Genomic DNA, 23,154 nt, shown 5'->3' on the forward strand with positions numbered 1-23,154 from the left:
ACTTTTCTTTTTTCTTGAATCATAAAATTATTAGTATTATTAAAGTATTATTGGCATGTTATTTATATTGGAAATCACCATCACACCATTCAAACTTGGGCACTGATTCTTTTAGATTTATGTCGATGTTTCGTCATATTCCAATTATAACTTAAAAAATTTCAAAAATTAATTAATAGATATTTTTTATTAAACTATTAGAATAGCAATCCATTAAACTTTATCCTTTTTTAGGAATTAAGACCAGCTTAAAAGCAACCCACTGGGTACATAATATTTTTTTTATGAAGAGAAGGACAACCGAGCATATGGGTCACTTGGTGGTTAGTGATCACCGCAACCCATACTCTATTGTTACAGCAGAGGAATCACAAGAGCATTGACAACCTTAGGGGGCGTCCATAAATTACGTGAGATATATAAAGGGGGGGAGGGGGTCGAGTCAAATCTCATCTAATCTTACGTAGGAGAGAGGGGGGGTCTCGGCAAATATCACGTAATTTTGCTTTGGACATGTTGGTTCCAATAGTCTCTCTTGAGACCGCGCATGATTCTCCATGGCCTGAATTAGAGTAGATATTATTTTTTTAATCACAGTAGTTACGATTTAAGTAATCCATTGTTAAATTTTTATTACACTTATAACTCTCAGCAATATTGGTTACTAGTCGTAAATAAAAGCACAAAGCAATTTTTTCCAATAACAATCCAACGCGTTTACGTAAAAAACCCACATTTTGAAAAATCTCACGTGAGATTGGGGAATGGGGCAGGGGGTTGAATAAAATCTCACAACATCTCACCAGGGGGGGAGGGAGTTACAGAAAATTCAAAAAAGCAACTCACGTAATTTATGGACGCCCCCTTTTATTAAAGCGCCAAATAGACGTACGTAGGAATTCGAATACCCAAATCGCATTGGTACGTGGCGGGCAAGGATCGAAATGGGGGCTCCGTGGTGCCTGATGCCTAATTTTCAATCAAATATCGTAATTATAACGTCAAAATGTGTCTTGTAAATGATAAACACAGACGTGCGTCTCACTAGTAGTTGATTTGACTCTTCTGGAGGGTCCGTAGCTACTACATAGGTCGATATTTGTTAGCAACCAATCTAATTCCTAGCTATCAGATATGTTTGAAGCGTTAAAAGTAAAAGGCCCAATTTTTACAATTCACAAGTAAATCAAAACCAATAACAATTACTTAAATAAAACTTTCAAGGTATTAAAATACGTGTAGTAGTAAGTATTTTTGCATAAAAGCTACAATTTTAGTATTATTTATTTAACCCGACGTTTCGTGACTGCGGTTGACAGGAGTCATATGGACGTAAATGTAGTTGCCATGTTTGTTATTCTGAAGTTTAGTGGCATTTATTGCCTCACAGGTTGTATTTGCTATACAAAAATGTTTTTGTGGCAAAATACACTGACTGTGTCCTTTTCTTTCTGGGTATGTGTAATTTTGGGTTTTAATTTACAAATAATTTGATCCCAGGCGGAATGGGATACATTGAATCTTGTCCAATTTAGTCAAAGTCAAAAATACTTTATTGACATTGACAACAGATTGTTCGTCAACGTCAATCACTAAACATACAATTTAAATACATGCTTATTTCACAAAAGTCATCATACAATCTAGTGAAGTATCACAAGGTTGAACCATAAAATTTATAACGAGTAACAACTTCAATACTATTTAATTCCATAGTGTAATATCGTTTACGTAATCATTAATTTTGTAATAATCCTTCGCCATAAGTCTTGCGTTTAATAAATGATTTAAATTTATTTATTGATAATTCAGATACACTTTTGGGGAATTCATTGTAAAATTTAATACAATTTCATGCAAATGAATTGTTAAATTTACAGAGCCTAGTAGGGGACACTAATAAGCTTGTAGTTATTTCTAGTGTTTATATTAGGTTTGTTGCTTATTTTACTGTATAAATTATAATGTTTATGCACGTGCAGTTGATTGTTGTAAATATATAGTCATACATGGTCTTACATGGTCATAATATGAAATTCTTTGAATTTTTCGTTCAGAGATTTTCGTGGGCTCATTTGGTATATAGCACTTACAGCTAATATAAATATATATATAATATGAAAATAGCTAAAAAAGACTTTCTATGACTTCTATGATTCTTTTTACAGCAAAGCTGCTGAACTTAATTTATTAGTTTAATCGTGTAAATGAAGTTGTAATCTAATATTACACCTGAATATAGTGCACTATCTACCATTTTCAAAACTATATCATTAAAATTTACTTTTGTGAGACTTACATTTGGCAACGTAAATTTAAAAATAAAAATTTTATTCAACAACTAGCTGACCCGACAAATGTTGTTTTGCCATATTATATTATTTTTAGGGTTCGACGGTTTTTTGTCCAACGTATTTTACTAATCTAACTACTATGAAAAAGTATTTTCATTTTTTGGGTTAATATATAGTATACATACAACACTCACAAAAATTTGGATTTCCAAAATTGGTTGGAAGAATTTTCAAAATTGGTTTAGTAGATCCAGAGATAAAGGCGGAAATGCTCTTGTGATTCCTCTGGTGTTGCAACAGAACATTCTCTGAGCGGCGGTGATCACTTAACACCAGTACGCTCTTTAGTCCTCCTTATACATAAAAAAAGATTATCCCCTAAAAAATTGTGATAATGATTTTAAATGACAGAAAGTATTTTCTTTTTTTCGTCAATTTTTCAATGATTTTATATTATTCTGCGATTCGGGACGGAAGATAATCCAACAAATTAAAAATCATGAAAATCAGTCCGCCGTTCTATAAGTGTTCGAACACTTGTGTAATGTATGTTAATTTGTACGAAGAATTTTTATGATGATTTCACCAATAGGTATTATAAACGCTATAGTTTGTATGGATAAATAAGTCGGATGTATGTATATGATGATTGAAAGTAATGCAAAAATTAAAGGTTCAAAAAATTTTCAATGATTTTATATTATTCTGCGATTCGGGACGGAGGCAAATCCAACAAATTAAAAATCACGAAAATCAGTCCAGCCGTTCTTCAGATATAAGTGTTCGAACAGCTACATTGTGTAATGTTAATTTGTACTAAGAATTTTTATGATGATTTCACCAATAGGTATTATAAACGTTATAGTTTGTATATAGTTTGTAAGGATAAATAGTTCGGATGTATGTTTATGATGATTGATAGTAATGCAAAAGTTAAAGGTAGTTACGGCAATATATTCCTATGTCCTCCTAAATTAAAAATACGCCTGAGCAAGTCACGTAGATTTGGCCTTAGGAAAAACATGGCATGCCCATATCTATGCCTGCTTCTTTTAGGGATTGACCCTGCGATTTGTTGTTAGTCATTGAAAATGTAAATTAATTGGAACTGCAGGCGTGTTAACCTGTCCACCCGCAGCCATCTGGTCGCCCGCAAGCCCGTCTCACCGCCTGCCACCGGACCGCACCACAATATCGCGCAATTGATTGTTTATCGTCATCGTCATGATGACGACTCTCCCCGTAGTCGCCTCTTAGGCATACTTTTTTTTTTTATGTAATGGAGGAAACAAACGAGCGTACGGGTCACCTGGTGTTAAGTGATCACCGCCGCCCACATTCTCTTGCAACACCAGAGGAATCACAAGAGTGTTGCCGGCCTTTAAGGAAGGTGTATGTGCTTTTTTTGAAGGTACCCATGTCGTATTGTCCCGGAAACACCGCACAAGGAAGCTCATTCCATAGCTTTGTAGTACGAGGGGGAAAACCGCACTGTGGAGGACCGCTACACATCCAGATGGTGGGGATGAAATCCTAACGTGGCGTGTCGTGCGAAGGTGGAATTCGGTGACAGGAATCAGGTTAAACAGCTCTTCGGAACACTCACCGTGATAAATGCGGTAGAAGACACACAATGATGCGACGTCTCTACGCAACGCCAAGAGATCCAGCCGTTCACAGAGCACTGAGTCCCCGATAATTCGAGCTGCTCTACGTTGCACGCGGTCAAATAGATCGAGCAGATACTGGGGTGCGCCAGACCAGAGATGACAGCAATACTCCATGTGTGGCCGGACCTGCGCTTTGTAGAGCGCTAGAATGTGGGCGGGCTTGAAGTATTGCCGTGCTCTATTGATGACGCCCAGCTTCTTTGAAGCCAATTTGGATTTGTTCTCCAGATGGCCACAGAATTGGCAATCGCTCGAGATTTCGAGACCCAGTATTCCGATACTAGGCGCGGCTTTAAGAGAAGTGTTCTCGAAGAGCGGTGATACGACAAATGGGGTTTTTTTAGTGGTAAACGTGCAAACTTGAGTCTTCTGGGGGTTAAATTGGACAAGGTTCAATTTACCCCATTCCGCGACCTTCTCGAGAGAGGACTCGATAGAAGACAGAAGTTTCTCCCGGCACTGGTCGACGATTTCCCGAGAGAGACCTGCATGGCCCGTGTATACGGCATCACCAGTGCTGTCGTCCGCATAGCAACGTATGTTGGAGGTGTCCAACATATCATTGATATGCAGAAGAAACAGCGTAGGAGATAGCACACAGCCTTGGGGCAGCATTCACGGGCTTCGGGTTCGAGCAATATCCGTTGACAACGACCTGTATGCTACGCACAGTGAGGAAGCTGGAGTTCCACTTGCACAACCTCTCGGGAAGCCCAAATGATGGAAGTTTTGAGAGGAGCGTCTTGTGCCATACACGATCAAAGGCCTTCGCTATATCCAGGCTAACTGCCAGGCCTTCCCCCTTACTTTCAATAGCCGCCGCCCATCTATGTGTTAGGTATACCAGAAGATCACCTGCCGACCGTCCATGGCGAAAGCCGTACTGTCGGTCGTTGATCAACTGGTAACCCTCTAGGTATTCTAAAAGCTGGCGGCTAATTATGCTCTCCATGATTTTAGAGAGCAGGGAGGTAATAGCAATAGGCCTGTAGTTCACCGGATCCGAACTGTCTCCTTTTTTTGGATCGGATGGACAAGGGCTGACTTCCATGAGTCAGGGACTACGCCTTTGGAATAAGAGTGCCGGAATAAACGCGTTAGCACCGGCGTCAACTCAGGGGCACACGTTCTAAGCACGATTGGAGAAATGCGATCCGGCCCGCTCGACTTCCTGACATCCAACGAAAACAGAGCTCGCCTAACAGTTTTCTGTCTGAACTGTACTTCAGGCATAGAGCTCTGACACCGCGGGATGGTTGGCGGTGATTTTCCGTTGTAGTCAAGTGTCGAGTTGGAGGTGAAAAGAGCGCACAGGAACCTGGCTTTCTCTTTTGCCGTATGGGCCAGGGTGTCATTCCTCATGTGCAACGATGGCATGGACGGCTGGTTGAAGTTACCAAGAGCAGCTTTCGACAACGACCAGAACTTGCGTGTTCTGGTCGGGTAACTGGAAAGCTGCTCGCCGATTTTGACGACGTGCTTAGACTTCGCACGCGCGATTTGCCGCTTAAAAAATCTGGAGGCACGGTTATATTTCCTCTTAAGAACTTTGCAGTTCGGATCCTTTGTGCCCAGCGCCGCAACCCAAGTTCGATACGCCTGTTTTTTGCAGTCAGATGCTGCTTTAACTGACGCATCAAACCAGGGCTGTGATCTGCCACCGATGGGTACTACAGAGTTTGGTATAAAAATATACATACCCTGTAGTATCACATCGGCTACTGCAACGGCGCAGGCACTAGGATCATCCGAAGGGAAACAAACCTTGCCCCAAGGGTAGGATGCAAAAAAGGAACGCATCCTATCCCAATCTGCTGACTTGTAGTGCCAAACGCGGCGGGTCGCTGGTGGTCTGCGACGTTGGCGTCGGATAGGGACTACACTCCTGACCAGGCAATGGTCGGACGTTCCGAAAGGGGCGTCGACAAAGACCTGGTAACCATCGGGATGTGTAGTCAGCAGAAGATCTAATAAGGACGGCATGTGGCTATCCACATCCGGGAGCCGCGTTGGCGACTCAACCAATTGGGACAGACCATACGCCAATGCAAAATTATGCACAGATCGCCCTGCGTAGTCTGTGGTACGTGATCCAAGCCATTCGGTATTGTGCCCGTTGAAATCACCCAAGACTACGATTTCAGCGGAGGGGATCTGTGCAAGCACGTCGTCAATTGCCGCTTGAACGCAGCCCATGAGATGATCGGTTTCTGCGTTACCACTATGGGACCTGTAGACATACGCATAGATGCGGACGTGGTCCTCTAAATCTACCAGAGAGCCAGAGAGTGGACAGGACCCTACCCTCAAAATTGCCGAGACGGCGACAGCAGATATCCTCCCTGACGTACACACATACCCCGGCATGAGGCTAAAAATTGTGCTCAATTTTGTACCCGGGGTACGTTAAATATGACGTATCGCTAGGTCGAGATATCTGCGTCTCCGTAAGAAACACAAGGCCGGCTGCGCCGTCTCAAGGTGGTGGTGGACGGCGTTTAAATTGGAGTGAATTTCCCTGATATTGCAAAAGTCCACGTTGAGCGTGGAGCGGTGGTGTTTCTGCCTCGTTTGTCCTCGGTCATGCGCGGTTCTGTGCCCACCCCAGAATACGAAGGGCAGCCCGAGCGAGAGTGCTCGGGGAGGGATTCTCCGGCTCTGGTAGAGCCGGTACCCTCCTCTTTCTCTTTATGGAACGCTCTCATATTTTGTTGGGGGCAGGGTGTGGGGGTAAGAGATGGCCTCCGGTCATCGACACTACGCGACCTATGCGAAACATAGCGGCACTAGGCCGCTACTTCACGCCGGTATTCTGTGCGAGTGTGGTAATTAACCCGGACGAGTCTGGCCCGATTGTGCTGACGTCATAAGACGGCAGCGTGACTCTCTCACTTCTTAAAAGCCCTTAGTCGCCTCTTACGACACCCATAGGCCTGGGACTCCCCTATTCTTCTTACGCCCCGGGGAAAGTACAGGGCAACTTAATGCAACAAAAAATTGCAACACAAACATAGTCTGTCTGTATCTGTGGATGGCTTGCAGGAGCCCAGAGAAACAGCAGAACTATTCGCCTCGAAAATCAAAATATACTCGATGCCTGGTTTTGGGAACTCACCCCATTGCTGCTGAGCTACCAGTGGTAGTGTTCACTATAAAAACTATAGGCCTATTTCTCCGATCACCGTAGTGGGCGAGGTGTTTGAGCAGCTGTTGCAGCCCAAATTACTGCAGAAGGTGTGTATAGATGAGGCACAGTTTGGATTCCGTCCCGGCGTCTCGACAGACTCGGCCATCGTCAGCCTCGAGCACACAGTTGACTATTATGTAAGCCGTAAAACGTCTGTTTATGCTTGCTTTCTGGATCTGAGCCACGCTTTTGATCTAGTGAATTATGGGATCCTCTGGGCCAAATTGAGCGGCTGTGGTGTACTTGGATCAGTGGTAGAGGTGATGAGATACTGGCATGGGGGACAAACTAATCATGTGAGGTGGGTCGACACGACCACGGTCAGAGTGCGAGTTCCGTCAGGGCGGACTAACCTCTCTGGCTCTTTTTAACGTGTATTTCAACGATCTGATAGGCGGTATGAGGAGCACTGGAGTCGGCTGCCATATCGATGGCATACTGTCAGTGTTTCTATACCTGTCAGTTATAGTACTGATACAGGAGGGCGTCCTTCAGCACCTGGGTGCAATATATTGATGCATACCGCATACTTATGAAGTTTCCGAAGTCCTGCAGCGCATCGGACATTTTCGCCAAGATGGGAATGCCCGATTTCTTGGCTGTTATCAAAGCTCGCATATCTTCCATCTGCGAAATATTACGTAGCTCTGATAACAGTATACTCCTGGTGGTGGGCCAGGACCACGTAGTCTAATGCTCGTTGGATCTTGCAAATCGCGATGTAAATAGAAATAATATTTTTGCATCTATCTAATTGAATTAAGTAATTGTATACTATTTTATTTATCTGCACGACTAAATATTGTAATATGGGATTTTCAGCTTGTAATATTTATCTATTATTATTATTTGTATAATTGATATAATATGTCATTTACTGATTAATACTAATCTTTTTGTTAATTCATGTTATTATATGTCAAATGAATAACATTAGGATATCATATGAATATGATAACTTTTATAAAAACATATTATTAATAGATAATGTTGATAACTGCAGATTATAGAATGGAATTTGTCGTGATAGTGAGTGTGAGAGATATATTAACCATTAACAATCATAGACATGACATACACTCACACCATAATAATATCATAACAGTAACCTTTCTAATGTAAATTTAGTTTTGAAATTTTAAATTTTATTAACACAAATGTATTTTATTAACACAGAGAATTTTTGATTAAAAATTAAGAATCTTTTTCGATATTTGAGTCCAAATAAGGTTAAAGGATAAATATTTCAAATGAAAAGAATTAGAGTGTATTTGGGATATTAAAAGGTAACTTTATATCATATTTCGTGGAAAAAAAAACTTGTTTATTTGAATATTTCACATAAATGTTGAGATTATGTGAAAAAAGGTGTAAAAAAAAGTTCTAGATCTTTTTATTACGAACAACATTACTGTTCAATTTTTTCTATAGGACTTGTAGTTTTTTACGCCATTTTTTACCCTTTAAAACCCCCCCTCTTTTCATTTCCTGACATCAGATCGCCCGTTATTTATTTTTACTTCAATTTTTGTTATATTCTCTTCCTTTTCCAATGGGTTTTATCCTACTATTACTTTTTATTTAGTTTCGAAAACTATCGATATCGATATACAGGGCTATCTAGCAAATCTGTGATGATAGATTTTAAAACATTGACCGAAATAAATAAAACAATTCGTTATAACTCAACACTTAGTTTACATCTACGTCTCGTTCCACAATTTTTTTAATTATTTAGAAAATGTGGAAATGGAGTCTTCCGAGGGTGCGTGGGTTAGTAAAACCCACGCACCACGCGGTTGATCGCAACCACAGACAGTGCTTCTACTAACTCCAAAGCTATCGCCTCCGAGATATATACGGCTAAACAAAAGTCATTATTTAATTAGTAATTGTGGTTTTAATTAAAACCCAAATGCTACCATGTTATAAATTCTCGGTAATGTAATGTGCCTCGGGGTGTTACAATACCTACACCGCACTATTTGCATAAAGCAGTGAACACCACTTTGGCGTTAGTTCAGGTTGTTGCTCATTAAAATAACTGCACAATTATTTCGTGACTACTACTTATAAATGGTTGGGGAATAAGTTTCGCCGCCTTTTATTTGAATACTCATTTTTTTTGCATATTTGTTCATGTTTGGATATCAAGGAACTTTCATCGACCAAACCATGGAATTAGCTTCCTTTGGTGTCTATTTCCTGTGATTTCCTTGGTATTGCATTAAAACGTGGGCAGCAGTCATCACTTAACAGCTGATGCCAAATACCCTCATTTGTCCTCCTCCATTCCACAGCTTTTATATCATTTCTATTTAAAAAAAAAACACTCTTTTAATAATTTAAATAAAAATGATAATCATTTATACGTCTAGATAGACTATGACAGCTGTGAAAGCGCCGAAAAAAATAGACTTTAGAACTAACCTCTATTTTGAGCATTTCACGCACACTAACACAAAGTGTCATACAAATCGCAAGTATACGACCTGTCACGCACACTAAAGTAATATTCTTGTCCTATTTTTTTCAGTTGTCTAACAACAAGAGACTATCTAGACGTATAAATTATCTAAGCTATAAACAATGTTTCAACGACTTATATATGAAGAATTGAATCACAAGTTCCGTATACATGTATGTTGATATCAAGGTGTTGTATGCCATTTTGTTTGATGACTTTTGCAGATACTGATAAAATCCCGTTGCTGTAGAAATTTTGGCGTTTTGGATAATAAAAATGGAAAATGTAGTTGTGGCAGTAGCTACTCTCTTGATGTTATTCAGACACTGCCTAATTAATTATACAGAGACTGAAACTGGTGAAACTCTGAAGGTGCAAAGTCGGGGCTATATGAAGAATGACAATACCTCGTAGCCTCAAGTCTCTTAATTTGCTGAGTGGCTAAAAATCTGTGTGGTCTAGCGGTATCACAATCACATCCTTCCTATTCATCAATTCCGGCTGCTTTCTCTTAACTTCTTTCTTTAATCAGATCAGTTGCTGGAAGTAGAGATTCGAATAGTTACGGGGGTGCACCAGATCACAGATGACAGTCACTCAATATAATCGGATCTGGTGGTCCAAGAGCGCAAGAATATCGGCACAGTAAAGAATTTCCCTTATAATAAATAAATAATAATATAATCTTTTTAGCACAATAAATCTAGATACAAGTTTCTTCCGGCAGTAGCAGACGGTGCACCAAATGTGTATAACGAGTTTCTTGCAGAAACCAGTGTGTTTTCTAAGCTCGATAAATTCGATCGTCTTTTGCTCTATCCAGACTGACTGCCTTACGAGGGTCTAACTGAAGGTTCTTAGAACTGCTTAAACTAGAAAGTTATTACTTGTTCTATATATTTTCAAAATAGTGTCCATTCACGTCATCACATCTTCTCGGCACCCAAGGCCCCCACCCAGCTTCGCTGTAATAGCCTTTATTTAGAGCTATCAGCACAGAGGAGCTTTTTAGTCGGTAGTGGGTGTTTACACCCGAGCCTGGCATATGGGCCCCGTTTCGGGGTCTTCAATATGTAAATATATGTTCCTCCTCTCGAAAAAAAAAGTGATGAAATCGCTTCATCCCATGGAACCAATATTTTTTTATCACAATAAGAGACGAGACGAGCAGGACGTTCATCTAATGGTAATTGAAACGCTCTGCCTATTAGAATGTAGTAACGCTAAGGATTCATGAAAATCCCGAAAATTCTGATCGGCACTACAATTATTTCGCTCGTCACCTCGAGACATAAGATGTTAAGCCTCATTTGCCCAGTAATTTCACTAGCCACGGCGCCCATCAGATCAAAACACAATAATGCTAACTCGTTACTGCTTCACGGCAGAAATACTCGTAGGCGCCGTTGTGGTACCCATAATCTAGCCGGCATCCTGTGCAAAGGAGCCTATCACTGGTGTACCTCTGAGAAAAGCACTTTGCCCAATCGTCCTTAGGGGAGTCCTTGACATCCTTTTCAAACGTAGCCACAGCTGCCTCGGCGTCCATCAATAATTAAGACATAATTTCTATTTTTCACCCCATAATGCTGATGTTATTTTCAGATGTCGCCGTAGAAGACCGTCCCTCACGCAAACCATCGGTGACATTAGTGCGTCCACGTTTAAACTCAATAAATCAGTAAACAGTGACCCGAGATGGGGCTTCAACGTTAAAACCAATCAAAGTCTATCATAACTTTCTTGTTGACTCGTATAAGGTAGGCTCGTATGGTGCGCACGAGCCTGTTTGACACTACCAGTTGATACAGCTTGAATATTAAGTCATTGTGCCCTACCTTGTCGAAGGCCTTCACCAAAATGGCGGTGGAATTGGCGCCGTTTGAAGATTTACTGGTGAGTCGATGAGCATGCTGGGGACACGAGTGAACGGTTCTGAACACGAACTGTATTTCGCGTATAAGGTTAAGCGACATGATTAAGACGCGCAAAAAATAATCTTTCGTAAAGTTTCCCGATTGAATTTATTAAGCTAACAGGTTCAAGCGACTATCTCTCTTTATTAATATGGTATTTTCCTGTATAAGCTGTTTTGTACTGTTGTTGTATATTTTCTGATTTGGTCTCAAGGGTGATTATTGTTAATTGAATATTTTACAAAACCACTTCTGACGCTTGAACCAAAGAGGATATATTGCATGTATTTATAATTCGTAAGCTTACCTATATATTATTTTGATTTGCTTTGTATTTTTCTCTAAGTCTGAATTTGATTTTTTTTAAATTACTTTATCAAACCTTACTCCAAATAAAACGATTGATGATTTCAAAAGCACATTACGCTTAAGAGAGGCTTTATAAGATAAATTAAGATATTACTGTCCTATATCGTGTTTGCTATTAAAACAACAGCTACTTCACACACTGTACTTTGAAGAAACAATTTCCATAATGTAAGCTAAACTGTGATTTGAGCGTTTATTTTAATTATTCTGAACATTCTTGGTTATTTAAAGTTGGTTCAAAGTATACGCTTTCATGTTTTCTTTTGCTGTTTGTTGAGGTGGAAAAAAAACGCGTACACTTTTCTCAAAGGCCGGCAACACTCGTTTTATACCTTTGTTATTGCACGATAGGATACGTGGAAGTGATCACTTAATATCATAAGGTCACTCATATAGTTATTAGTACTTATATTCCTAAAATATTCATTTAGGTAATGATATTTTTATGTGTATCAGTGGACGACGTAGCTTATAAATAACGATAAAATCAAAAGATAAATTTATTTACCAGTGTCCAAGTACATAGAATAGATTATACATTATACCTCTTCACAGATTAATTTAAAAAATAACTGATAACTGTTGGAATAACAACTTACACGATAAAAGCAATGATATATCTGTAATTTACGGCTACGTGATCGACTGCGTCTACACATACGTAAAAACTGGGTCTATAGTAATAATAAAAACTACGTTTAAAAAAACCGACTTCAAAAAATAATATTAATAAGAAGTGTATTAAATTTTATTTTTAGTTATTTGATACTTTTCAGTTTTTGAAGTCGGTTTTTTTAAACGAAGTTTTTTTCAGTTAATAATAATAATAATATTATGTGAACCTGAATCAAAACTCCTAAAAAAGCCGTACACAAAAAACCATTAAATCATCCAGTTAGACAAAATTTTTCATAAAATGAAAACTACCGGGTCAAACTATGTAAAATTGTTATAAATGGCATCTATTTCGCAGGGAAATAAAGAAGAATTACGTAAATCGGATCATAAATCTTAGAGTAATCGGTATACATACATAAAAAATACCGATCGAATTGAGAACCTCCTCCTTTTTGAAGTCGGTTAAAAATTATCCCTTCATGTGCACTTCAGAGACTCTGCCATACTGTTTCAGGTTATTGGCAGGACATAATGTTACATTGATATATAGACCAGAATTGTCCATCCAGCCTTAACTGTGAGCCCTATTTCATATGTTTCATCAATATAGATTGAGTCTTAAATTAACACGCTCAGATTCACCGTATTTTTTTAAACATAATTGAAAAAACATCAAGTTTAAGTTTTAAATCCCGCACAGATGACTTGACCGCATTGATGACAAAAATGCTATATAATGCCTTATAAAATTAGTATACGACGCTTTATGTTTTGGTTTGGGAAAACGATTCATAGATCGATAGAACCCGGCTTTATTTTCTTTTAATATAATGTTCGCATAATACATTAATTTAGTTGCAGTTAAAATTGTATTATTCGTTTGCCTGAGCTGACCTTGCAAGTAATCAATTTCATAATATTTATTAGAGTTTTGATTTGCATTTATTCCTTTGACTTAGAAGACTGTAACTATTTTGGTAATTTTCATAAGGTAAATCCGACAGACGACAGAATCGGCAACAAAACTTATTATTTATAATTTATTTTTGACGTTGAAACATTTCTTAACCACGCTGACCAGTGCTGATCGGGGGAATTGAATGATACTGAGCCATGTCTAACTATCCTTAGGGTAAACTCATTTCGAGTCAACTATTGGAGAACTATTTGGTGAACAGAGTTGAATTTTTTTTATTATTTATTTATCGTATTACATATACTGATATAAAAAGTAGGTCAACTTAGCATCTAAAAAAACCACAAAGGTTAACAACTAATGCTAATAACACTTAATAAAACGTCACTACTTAAGCTATAAATTAAATTAACAACAGTGAAAATATTTTGAAAGACATAAAAACGAAATATAACTTAGCAGGTTCAAATTCTCTTGTCTACTATAGTTTTTTTAATAGATAATCTTTTAGTCTATAATTATTGATTTTAGTATTTAAATTTTGCCGTTCAATGAAGGGCAGCTCATTAATTTCGTATTATTAACCTCGCCTTGAATAAGTTTTTACTTCTGTAGTCATAGCTCATTCATTTTTATTTTGTTTTTGAATCGATTTGGGTAAACAATGAATAAACAACAAAGATATAACATATTGTAATCACGTTCTAGTAGCAAAAACAGAATTCAGGTCGTCTGTTTCTGAGATAAGCGTGCATACCAAATACCAACCAACAAGCAGACGAAGTTTAAAAAAAATTTGGTTTTGGCCTCAGTTACAAATGAAAAACGTGTATAGTTATTATTAATATTTAATATACAGATATCGCATACTTATGTATGCAGGGCATATGACACAGGTATATGATGTGGTTCACTTTTGCGGTCCGGAAATTGAATCCAAACCAATGTTCAGACGTTCACGAACCTTAGCCGCATACCTGACAGCTACAGCATAATACTTAAGTAAGCCCAATCAATCTATTTATTTAAAACATAAAATATTTTCAATATTGATATTATTGTCATTATAAGATGTTGTTGGGTTAGCTAGGTAGAACCGCAAAGAATTACTAAATAAATTAACCGATTTGGTATTTATTACATGGATCTCACAACATTTTACGGTAGAAGAACTGAGTTGCGAGACTTGGTTTTTTAGTTTTAAGGTTATGTTTTTGATGTTATCTCATTTCTTTATGTTGATAATTCACCGTTCCGGTATCTTCCACTTCTTGGATACCAACAACAGGATTTGTTAAAGCTCACTGTCTGTCTTACGAGCTTTCCTTACTTTTGTACGTTGTCTTCCTCTCTTTCCTTTCCGGTATCTTCCACTTCTTGAATACCAACAAAGGATTTTATTAAAGCCCACTGTCTGTCTTATGAGCTTTTCTTCTTTTTGTAGATAGTCTTCCTCTTTTTCCTTTCCGGTATCTTCCACTTCTTGAATACCAACAAAATATTTTCTTAAAGCCCACTGTCTGTCATATGAGCTTTTTTTTGGAAGTAGTCTTTCTCTTTTTCTTTTCCGGTATTACTTATGCTTATTCTTTACTTATTCTTTTCCGGTATTATGCCCTGTGCTGCCCCGGGGCGTAAAAAGAATAGGGTAGTCCCAGGTCCAAGGGTGTCGTAAGAGGCGACTACGGGCTTTTTGAAACTGGAAGAGTTACGCTGCTGTCTTATGACGTCAGCACAATCGGGCCAGACTCATCCGGGTTACTTACCACACTCACACAGAATACCGGCGTGAAGTAGCGGCCTAGTGCCGCTATGTTTCGCATAGGTTAGTGTCGAGGACCGGAGGCCATTCCCCCCCCCCAACAAAATATGAGAGCGGTCCTAAAAAAGAAATTACCCCAGGAGGGTACCGGCTCTTGTAGAGCCGGAGAATCCCTCCCCGAGCATTCGCGCTCGGGCTGCCCCTCGTATTCTGGGGAGGGCACAGTACCGCGTATGTCACAGGACAAACAGGGCAGCAACACCACGGCACCCCGCTCCACGCTTAATGTGGACTTTTGTAACATCCGGGGAATTCACTCCAACTTAAACGCCGTCCACCACCACCTTGAGACGGCGCAGCCGGCCTTGTGTTTCCTTACGGAGACGCAGATATCTCGACCTAGCGATACGTCATATTTAACGTACCCCGGGTACAAAATTGAGCATAATTTCATGCCTCATGCCGGGGTATGTGTGTACGTTAGGGAGGATATCTGCTGTCGCCGTCTCGGCAATTTTGAGGGTAGGGGCCTGTCTTCTCTCTGGCTCCGCGTAGATTTAGAGGACCGCGTCCGCATCTATGCGTGTGTCTACAGGTCTCATAGTGGTAACGCAGAAACGGATCACCTCATGGGCTGCGTTCAAGCGGAATTTGATGACGTGCTTACTCAGATCCCCTCCGCTGAAATCGTAGTCTTGGGTGATTTCAACGGGCACAATGCCAAATGGCTTGGATCACGTACCACAGACTACGCAGGGCGATCTGTGCATAATTTTGCATTGGCGTATGGTCTGTCCCAATTGGTTGAGTCGCCGACGCGGCTCCCGGATGTGGATAGCCACATGCCGTCCTTATTAGATCTTCTGCTGACTACACATCCCGATGGTTACCAGGTCTCTGTCGACGCCCCTCTCGGAACGTCCGACCATTGCCTGGTCAGGAGTGTACTTCCTATCCAACGCCAACGTCGCAGACCACCAGCGACCCGCCGCGTTTGGCACTACAAGTCAGCAGATTGGGATAGGATGCGTTCCTTTTTTGCATCCTACCCTTGGGGCGGGGTTTCTTTCCCTTCGGATGATCCTAGTGCCTGCGCCGTTGCAGTAGCCGATGTGATACTGCAGGGCATGGACATTTTTATACCAAGCTCTGTAGTACCGATCGGTGGCAGATCACAGCCCTGGTTTGATGCGTCAGTTAAAGCAGCATCTGACTGCAAAAAACAGGCGTATCGAACTTGGGTTGCGGCGCTGGGCTCAAAGGATCCGAACTGCAAAGTTCTGAAGAGGAAATATAACCGTGCCTCCAGATTTTTTAAGCGGCAAATCGCCCGTGCGAAATCGAAGCACGTCGTCAAAATTGGCGAGCAGCTTTCCAGTTACCCGACCGGAACACGCAAGTTCTGGTCGTTGTCGAAAGCTGCTCTTGGTAACTTCAACCAGCCGTCCATGCCGCCGTTGCACATGAGGAATGACACCCTGGCCCATACGGCAAAAGAGAAAGCCGATCTCCTGTGCACTCTTTTTGCCTCCAACTCGACTCTTGACGACAACGGAAAAACACCGCCGACCATCCCGCGGTGTCAGAGCTCCATGCCTGAAGTACAGTTCCGACAGAAAACTGTTAGGCGAGCTCTGTTTTCGTTGGACGTCAGGAAGTCGAGCGGGCCGGATGGCATTTCTCCAACCGTGCTTAGAATGTGTGCCCCTGAGTTGACGCCGGTGCTAACGCGTTTATTCCGGCACTCTTATTCAAAAGGCGTAGTCCCTGATTCATGGAAGTCAGCCCTTGTCCATCCGATCCCAAAAAAAGGAGACAGTTCGGATCCGGCAAACTACAGGCCTATTGCTATTACCTCCCTACTCTCCAAAATCATGGAGAGCATAATTAACCGCCAGCTCTTGGTATACCTTGAGGGTCACCAGTTGATCAACGACCGGCAGTACGGCTTTCGCCATGGTCGGTCGACTGGCGATCTTCTGGTATACCTAACACATAGATGGGCGGCGGCTATTGAAAGCAAGGGGGAAGGCCTGGCAGTTGGTCTGGATATAGCGAAGGCCTTTGATCGTGTATAGCACAAGGCGCTCCTCGCAAAACTTCCATCATTTGGGCTTCCCGAGAGCTTATGCAAGTGGACCTCCAGCTTCCTCACTGGGCGCAGCATACAGGTCGTTATCGACGGTTATTGCTCGAATCCCAAGCCCGTGAACGCTGGAGTGCCCCAAGGCTGTGTGCTATCTCCCACGCTGTTTCTTCTGCATATCAATGATATGTTAAACACCGCCAACATGCATTGCTATGCAGACGACAGCACTGGTGATGCCGTATACACGGGCCATGCAGGTCTCTCTCGGGAAAACGTCGACCAGTGCCGGGAGAAACTTGTGTCTTCTATCGAGTCCTCTCTCGAGAAGGTCGCGGAATGGGGTAAGTTGAACCTTGTCCAAGTTAACCCCCAGAAGACTCAAGTTTGCGCGTTTACCACTAAAAAAACCCCATTTGCCGTATCACCGCTCTTCGAGAACACTTCCCTTAAAGCCTCGCCTAGTATCGGAATACTGGGTCTCGAAATCTCGAGCAATTGCCAATTCCGTGGCCATCTGGAGGGCAAAGCCAAACTGGCTTCAAAGAAACTGGGCGTCATAAATAGAGCACGGCAATACTTCAAGCCGGCCTACATTCTAGCGCTCTACAAAGCGCAGGTCCGGCCTCACATGAAGTATTGCTGTCATCTCTGGTCTGGCGCACCCCAGTATCAGCTCGATCCATTTGACCGCGTGCAACGCAGAGCAGCTCGAATTGTCGGGGACCCAGTACTCTGTGAACGGCTGTATCACTTGGCGTTGCGTAGAGACGTCGCTTCATAGTGTGTCTTCTACCGCATTTATCACGGGGAGTGTTCCGAAGAGCTGTTCAACCTGATTCCTGCCGCCGAATTTCACCTTCCCACGACACGCCACAAGTTACGATATCATCCCCACTATCTGGATGTGTGGCGGTCCTCCACAGTGCGGTTTTCAAGGAGCTTTCTTCCTCGTACCACGAAGCTGTGGAATGAGCTTCCTTGTGCGGTGTTTCCGGGACGATACGACATGGGTACCTTCAAGAAAAGCGCGTACACCTTCTTTAAAGGCCGGCAACGCTCTTGTGATTCCTCTGGTGTTACAGGAGAGTGTGGGCGGCGGTGATCACTTAACACCAGGTGACCCGTACGCTCGTTTGTCCTCTTATTCCATTAAAAAAAAAACTTATTGAGCTTTAGCTACAGTTTTCTCAAAGCCCATCAATGACTCTATGGGTTTTTCTTAGAGGCTTTGACATTACAATTTTCACAAATCTGGACGGTAAATGCTTCTTAGTCTATTTTATTCACAATTTGAGAATTCCTGCACCTTAATACTACCAAAGTCGACATTAATTAAGTGTGAATCTCAAAAGTGCCACGTGAAATTGCAACACAAACATCAAATATTATGTGAGATTACAATTTTATTTGCAGTTGGTGTAGAAAACTGGACCGAAATTGTAAAATATTTTAGTTTTTCCTTGATATATACTCTAAACTCTAATTTTGAAGCTTCTTTGTCTACCAAAAGTGCCTTAGACTTTTGTTGATCGCTCAGTGAGTCAGTCAGTCAGTGAGAGACAAATTAAGAAACTTTGATTAGTTATTATTCTTAAACGACTGGTTCAAATTTAATGAAATTTGAAACATACCGTGTTTATACACTGTTTGCTTGTTTCAAATTAAAACTTCTAATTTTATTCACCACAAAGTGTTCGAAATGGCCTGATCTGCTTCGAGAAAAGGATGGTACGGCCGTGCAACTTGATTTTGCTCGACTTGGCGAAGAAGAAATCGAAGTTAAACCGTGATTGCACTCGTAACCTTGATAAATACGAAGAATTTCAGAAGTGGGAGAGTCGCGCTGCCAAATTATGACGTCAGAACAAACGGACCAGACTCGCCCGGGTAAAGTACCTTATTAGCACAGAAAACCGGCGTAAAAACATTATAAATTGTTAATGTTTGGTTTCACGTGATACAAGGACAAATTTCAGCATATTTCGCATTGGGTGTTACAGCGCAGACGATTTGCGTTAAACAGTGGACATCGCTTTGGCATCCGTTCAGCTTGTTGTCAATTAACATAACCACTCTATTATTTTGTGCACTACATGTCCTTATACGAGAGATAATGGAACAGTTACATCCTCATAGTACATCATGATTGTTAAAAGACTTTTTTCTTCGCTGTTTTTAATTTTTTATCACAAAATCTACAGCAGTTTTATTTATTTCTGGATAAAGTTGATATATATTTATATTAGTTGGTATTATTCATATTGACTTATAGGAGGTTTAAAACATCGTTAATATACGCTTGTTAAAAATGGTACTCATTATCCCTATTACAGGTAAAATACTAAATATTAGTTATATTATAAAATACTGTTTTTATGATATCCATTACCAATTATATGTGTTTTATTATTGGTAATGGAGCGAATGTTCTCACAATATTTTAAATTTGATTGTAACGAACTTTTATACTAAAAAAGAAGAAGCCCGCTGTGTTGCACACCTTATCTCAGGTCTGAGGCTTAAATTTTCGTATGGTCGGTAGTTCTCCACGTTCAATGAGTGATTTCTTGCCCAAGTTGGATTGTGTTCAGTGGAGCTTGAAGAAACTTCCACTTGTATATAGAATTCGTGGTGATAACGTATTCTACATTTGATGTATGACAACTTCTATGGCCTCTGCTCAAATAAATACAACATGACATAATGCTATTTAGATATAGGTACGTCTGTGTTGCAGTGTATTTAGTAGTAGGTTATTAATTTTAAATGGTTAACGAATTACAGTATACTTACCTACCTAACTAAATTACCTACTTAAACTGTGTTTGTTGTGGAAGCATCTATTTCATAATACTTCCGTGAAAGTTTGGTTGTTAATTTGTCATGGAAGTGTCCATAATGTGAGCTTAACCGCAAATCTAATAAAAAGTACCCAAACTACATTCATGGCTTTATGACACTATAACAAAATTTATAACACATAAAAAATACGATATGTTATCAACTTGATTTGTTTATGAATCTGATTAACAATAAAAAGTATTCTAAGCAAGAGTATTTTAAATTTTAGAACGATGTACTTATTTCAAGTTTAATTAGATACAAGAAAACATAACTTGGTTGAAAGTCTTATACGTGAACTTTAAGCTCACGTTGAGAGTGTGAGGTTCAACTTTATTAAAGCCAGGTTTTGTGAATATTAATAACGTATCTCTTAAAACGAAGTTTTGAGTAAATATAAGTCGTATAAAATAATGGATCCTTAAGCCTTTTATGACATTGTGGTTCAAATAAACTGTGATAAACATTCTAACATTTTTATGATCATATGTTATGAAGACATAAGATAAAATTAAAATTAAATATGTCATTTACAAATTTGTAAATGAATACGTACACAGACTACTAGCTGCTGCCCGCGATGTCATCCACGAGGTAGCCTTAAAACAGCAAAAGTAAAATATATTAAGTCTGCATCTAGCGTGACAACGTGTAGCTATGTTGTCCGGACCTTTTCTTAAATTTTAAAATTTGAATTGAATTTATTCAGATTTCACCCGCCGCCAAACCGCACCATTATATCGCTCACTCGGTTGTTTATCGTCATAATCATAGTGTAGTGTAACGAACAAATTTATCTACTTTAAATACCGGATGCTAAAAAAATATGTGTTATTCTGATATGTAAGCGTTTAGTAGTAGGATTATTAGGTTACATAGAATGTTAAACATTAAAATGCTGGATATATTCACATCCGGCATCACATTGTGAAAAAGTTAAGGTGGAAGCAACATTTTTAAGTCAGTCATAAACGAATGGGGCTGCCTTGTTTGTAGCTGGTGATTATCTCCCACTATTAATTGAGTTTCATTTTAACTTCGGTTACTGACGATATTAACGCTTCCTCTGACGAGAATTGTCTTTCGGAGATCTTTACTGAGATTGTGTTGTTATCACATTGTAATAATATCAACAAATAAATAAAAATTAATTAAAAAAAAAACTTGAACACGTGAACTGCAATTAACTTTAAAAATAAAATTACAATTACATTATAACTAATTTTCAATTACAATTAAATTCAATTCAATCAAATCAAATCAAATCAAATCAAAATCACTTTATTCATGTAGGTCACGGAAATGACACTTATGAATGTCAAAAAAAAATATTTTTCCTTATTGAATCTACTGCTACTTCGTAAAGGGTTGAGCTAATGAGAAGAAATAGCAAGAAACTCATTGCCACTCTTTTAAATCAAGATTTAAATTTTCATCGTTTTACAAATCATTTCATTTACAATATAATATTATGTAAAATGTAAAGTGCGCATCACTTCACATCACATACATACTCAAACGTCAAATAGCCAATACCTTACACGAGTAAGTAAAAAAAAAAAAACAATTGTATTAAGTGAAAAATATTTAAAATAAAACCCATATTCGTGTAAACCAGAGGTTGGGGAATACATTTAGTTTAAAAATCGGTAGTGTAACAAATTCAAAGAGCGTTTTATTTGTATTTTTCCGAGGTCGACATCGAGTGGAGGTTGACAATTTAATACACATTAACATCGATGTTTATTTTGAGCATTTGCGTGAAATTTAGTCTATAAATTTGTGGTAGGCAAACCAAATAAGTGAAGAAAATAATCCATATCTACATATTAACTATACAAAATAATATAAAAAATATAAAAGTGTTATTTTGTCCGATGGAAAAGGGAAACAGTTTATTTTCACTGTGTTACAACATTTTCGTTTAGAACAACCTTCTGAAGAATTATGAAGAAATCAAAACAGATGGAAATGTGAAAATGCAAGGTCGAGGTTACATGGTGGATGTATCAACACCTCCCAGCCAATTTTTTTAGTTTGAGTGGCTAGAGATGTGATGAGAAATATCGTGATGAAAGACACACTATTGCTATTAGTCAAGTTCGTTTGGATATTCTGTTCAGCAGTACCTAAGATTTACCACAGAGACCTTTTTAATAAAGCAATAAATACTTTTTTTATGGAAAAGGGGGACAAACGAGCTTACGAGTCGCCTGGTGTAAAGTGATAACCGCTGCCCACATTCTCTTGCAACACCACAGGAATCACAGGAGCATTGCCGGCCTTGAAGGAATGTGTACGCGCTTTTTTTCAAAGGTACACTTGTCGTACCGTCCCGGAAACACCGTACAAGGAAGTTCAATCCACAGCTTTGTAGTACGTGGAAGAAAGCTCCTTGAAAACCGCACTGTGGAGGACCGCCACATATCCATATGGTGGGGATGATTTCCTAACTTGTGGCTTGTAGTGCGAAGACGGTATTCGGCAGCAGGAATCAGGTGAAACAGAAAACTTCGGAACACTCCCCATATACATTCACTTATGCGTAGCATGCATATTATGCATTCTGTCTATATTATTTTTAAATAGAACCCTTTTTACGTTTATAACATATCTGTGACAGACCAAGGAATTGTCTCTCAGATAAATTCGTCGTATCGTAAAATGTATTTAATGGATTAAGTGATAAATTCCATTTAAACGAACTGTCGGACTCGAATCTCGAGCTAAAGGAAACAAAGAGCGATTGTCTATAGTTGTGGAGAAGTGAAGAAGTGAAGCTATAAACTTGATATCTTGAATGAAAATTTAATTCTCTAATACGGCTCTCTTCTTTCGGGAAGTAACGGAGATCGCTTACTCGTGTTTATTTGATATTATTATTACGTGGAAATTAAATTCAGATTTGTTTCTTGGTATCTCATTACAACAATGCTTTGATGAATGTAATAATAATATTATTATTATTAATACTGTTTTTACTGTTCACACACAATATGTATAGAACTGATTGTTTTAAAATAAA

Source organism: Leptidea sinapis, chromosome 36 (assembly GCF_905404315.1).
Source record: "Leptidea sinapis chromosome 36, ilLepSina1.1, whole genome shotgun sequence".
Taxonomy (NCBI): domain Eukaryota; kingdom Metazoa; phylum Arthropoda; class Insecta; order Lepidoptera; family Pieridae; genus Leptidea; species Leptidea sinapis.